Genomic DNA, 4,455 nt, shown 5'->3' with positions numbered 1-4,455 from the left:
AATCCCTTTCATATCTGGGTAATCCCAAGCAAAAGCCTCTTTATATTTTCTGATGAGTTGAATAAGCCTTTGTTGCTAGTCATCAGTCAGGTTCTTGTTAATGTTTAGGACTTTCCTTGGTTCAATTTCAATGGGTTTACTGTTATAAACAGTTGTTGTTGGTATTGTTTGGTCATTGATATCTTTTAAAGGATCTTATTCAATTTTGTTATGCAGGGTTGCTTCAATCATGTGACATTTTAGATTAGATAAGACAGCTGGGTGGTTAATGTAAGTGTTAATAATGTCATCTTCTATTTGATTCTTAACTTCAAGAGCATCTACTATAGTTGGTGGTGATCGAATATTTTCAGTTAAATATGTTACAAAATTGTTTCCTAATTTTTATTATAGTTAGGCTTGGCTATGCTGGAGGATAAAGCTAGGTTCTTCACATTGCTTCCTCTTTCTATAGTCATACTGCCTATTCAATAGCCTATGTAAGCATCTATGGTCACTATCCAAGGTCTTCGTAGTATTAGAGGATGTCCATCTAGCCGATTTCTAGGATTAGTAATCAAGAAATCTGCTGGGTATTCCAAAGAATCTACAGACACCATTACATCCTGTAATGTCCCTTCTGGTTTGACAACTGATAGGTCAAGAAGTTCCAGCAAGGTCATAGTTAGATCTAAGGCTGTGATGCCAAGTCTCTAACATCTTCTTATTGTGATAATATTAATGGCTGCCCCTAGATTGACTAATGCATTGGGGATGGAACATACATTTATTTGTACTGTGACTATAGGGTTTCCTGGGTCCTCATATTTCACCGGTGTTTCTCCGCCGGATAATAAATCAAATAAAGTTCCGACTACATGGATAGTTGGTGTTGCTTTTATTTTCCTCGTAGGCTTCTTGGTACACAATTCCTTAATGGTTTTTGCATAGATTGGAATGTCCTGAATAGCCTGGAGGAGGGTTATTTTTACACAAATATTTTTTAATTCTCCTAGGAGATCAAAATCGGGATATTTGATTGGGCGAGGTATAATCAATCTTTCTGGGAATGGTGGAGAAGAGGTAATGGTTTGATCGTGGCTTTTCTATTTAACTGTATTCTCTGTTTGAGGTGTTTCTTCTACAGGTAGTGGTTCTTCTATTTGCATATTTTTATCTTCCTTTGACTCAATTATCCATCCAGACCTCAATTTGAGTTCATTACACTCTCTCAACTCGGTTTTCGGATCCAACCCTTCAATAATTTGTACTGACTGGACTAGTTTATTTTTGGGATTCGGGTTGGGCTAGGCTGGGAGTTGTGGTCATATGTTGGATTGAGGATTTTTTTGTAACGTGTAAGGTGTTGGTAGCATAGGTTGAGGCAGGGGGATTGTTCCTGCTAGCTGGTTTGTAGGTATTTGCCAATTTGACTGCCAGTTTTGGTTTTGTGAAGTGGAGGGTGGCCATTGAGATGGATATGGGTTGTTCTGCTAAAATGGTTGAAAGTAAGAGGAATTTGGCCAACTATTTTTTGGACTTGATTGATTGGACCAAGGTTGGTTGTTCTGCTAAAATGGTGGAAAGTAAGAGGAATTTGGCCAACTATTTTTTGGACTTGATTGATTGGACCAAGGTGGCATAGAAAATTCTTGTGGTGACCAATTAGGAAAAGGTTATTGGTTCTAACATGTAGCCCATGTGTATTGCTGAGAATTTTATTGTGAGGGTTGAAAGAATGAAGATGGGTCGGGAGGCATACCTGGTTTTCATGCTTGCCATTGGCGACACTGATTTAACAGGTAGACTGGTTCCTTTTCTTCCTCTTCCTCTTTGAAGACTGCTTTTAACCCTGGAAGTGATGGGCAATCTTCTGTGGCATGTTCTTTGGTGCATATGGCACAGGTCTATACCGTATCCAATGAACATTCTTTATGACTATGTTTCTTCTTGCATCGAGGGCAAAAGATTGCCAGGTTCTGTTCTGCTTCGACCTGCTTCTGCTTGGCTTGCATGATGTGCAATTGTGTTGTCAAAGTTCCCAAGATATCTATTTTAAAATCTTCCAACAGGTTGCCAATTTCAGTACGAGTAATGCCTCCACCAGATATTTTGATGTCCCTGGTGATCATATCACATTCATCTAGTTTTAATCTTGTACTGCCCCTTGAGCATCTGATACACAAATTAATAATGTTAGCATAGTCTTCTTGATAGATATTACCTTTACCCATAATATTTAATGTCTATATCCATTGGTCTTTCATCCCCTTAATCAGTGTCGTTTTTACCACGTTATAAGGCAAAGGCAGATTTGCGTAGGGAGACCTTTGGAGGTTATATTGGAAACACTCCACCTACTCTTCCAATGATACACTAGGTCTTGCTACCATTTGGAATATCTCATCTTTTAGTTCCCTAGATCTGCAATAATCTTGATATTTTTTAAGGAAAGCAGTATTCATTTGGTCCCAATCGTTTGTGGTGCCCCCACCTAGTCCCATAAACTAACACAGGGTTGCTCCCTTTAACGTGGAGGGAAACATCTTTAGTTTCTAAGGGTCAGTGGTGTAATCATAACCCCGACATAGGACATCAAATTCAAACAGAAACACATCCACATCTTCTGATGTCAGTCCATGAAAGGTGGGAATATTTTGTAGAGGGATAGCTTTCATGGGTGCGTTAACATCTATGTCAATGATAGGATACTGTAATGTAGATGTCTCGGGTGCTTGTGGATTATTGGCCATTTGATCACAGATATTACAGTACCCTTCTGGGATTTCTAGAGCTAGAGAGTTATCCCTTGGTTGTCTATAATAGGTAGGAATGATCCTAACAACACTCCCTTGATCTGGGACACTGGGTGTCTTTTGTTCAATTACTACCTGAGGGGATCTCGGTTCCTCTATTTCCCCTGTTTCTGCTCCTCCTTCACGAATGTTGCAAGAATTCCCTTCTTGCGAGGGTGTTGTTCCTGAATTTTCAATGTCTTGACAACTCTAATCAGTCCCTTCAGTTTTACTGTGGACCTCAGCGTAGGCTACATATGGTGAACCTGTGGCCCGAAGGGAGATAGTAGGTTCTCTGGAAGAAATGGTTCAGGGACCTACTAATGGCTGAGATTAAGCTTTTCTTAAGATGTCATCGATAAAATTTGATCATCCAAGGGTCACCGGTCCCTTAGATTTTTTAGGTTTGGGATGTGGAATTATATTGTTTTCTAGTATTTTCTTCTTATACATTCATGCAAAAATTCAAATATTTATTTCTACCTTAAGTTCCTAGCAATTCTGCTGGAAAGCGGGTAGGGGAGAAGGCATTTTACTTGCTCCTTACGCAGGTTCTTCCCTTCCGTTTTGAATACCTAGTTCTCTCTCAACAGACAAACATCAAACACCTACTTCACTTTTCTGTAATTGTGCTGAAAAGCGGGCGGAGGAGCAAGCACTTTCTTTCTCGTTACGTAGGTTCTTACCTTCTGTTTTCAATACCCAATTCTTTCCCAACAACAATTATCAGACATACATCACTCTTTGTAAGGTGGCAACAATCTCCCCGGCAACTCCTAATTACCCCACATTAATCATCAACCCGGGCAAGTCCTTTTATTTCAAGAGTGTACACAATATGTGCATGCTATGAATTTACAGAGTAATGCTTCTTCAAATGAAGTATAGATATTTAATACAAGAACAAACAGAAGCATCTAATAAAGTCAAATTACAATCATTAAAGGAGATATGACCTCTAAGCTTCAAGATTGAATTCTTTACTGAAATCATAATCAAATCTCACACAAGAAATTTAATCAACAATAACATTAGCCGAGAGCATAGTAGCAATAACTCATCTCTTCCTAGTTGATTCAATCTAAATCATACTCAATCTCTACGAAGCAATCCAGATGGAAATGATATCAATATGAGAGTTCAATAGCAATAACCAAACTCTTTACAGTTGATTAAATCAATTCGAATAATTATCTAAGTAACTCAATCTACAATGAATGTAAACTAAATCAAATGAGAGTGTTGTAAATCACATAAAGCAAAGATATTCCTTCAATTCAAAAAAACAGTAAAAAGCACATAAGATGGGAAAATTAACAAATTAATCAAACTTGTTGAAATCAGAAAGATATAATACAAAGAAGTAGTTTAATCCACCAGAGGTCGGGCCCTTATCTGCCAGCAAATGCTGCTAAGCTACTTCAGATAAGGCGAATGAACAACAACCTCAAATTATATATTAATCATTAAACTTGAGTAACATTACAATATGATCGCATTCTCTCGATAACACGAATTTGTAAATTAAAATTATAGTTTGAAATAACAAGGATTCCTCCCCTCTCTTCCTACAATCATCTTCTTTATAATCGGAAAGGGTAAAAGATAAATGTGATCCCTCAATATCTCCTGATCCTGAGGGATTTGCAACTGATTGCTAACTTCAAACACCTTTCCTTTT

Source organism: Pinus tabuliformis, chromosome 6, assembly GCF_031772625.1.
Source record: "Pinus tabuliformis cultivar Carrire ecotype Pingquan chromosome 6, CPIR1, whole genome shotgun sequence".
NCBI classification, from domain to species: Eukaryota; Viridiplantae; Streptophyta; class Pinopsida; order Pinales; family Pinaceae; genus Pinus; species Pinus tabuliformis.
Note: the sequence above shows the minus strand (reverse complement) of the source record.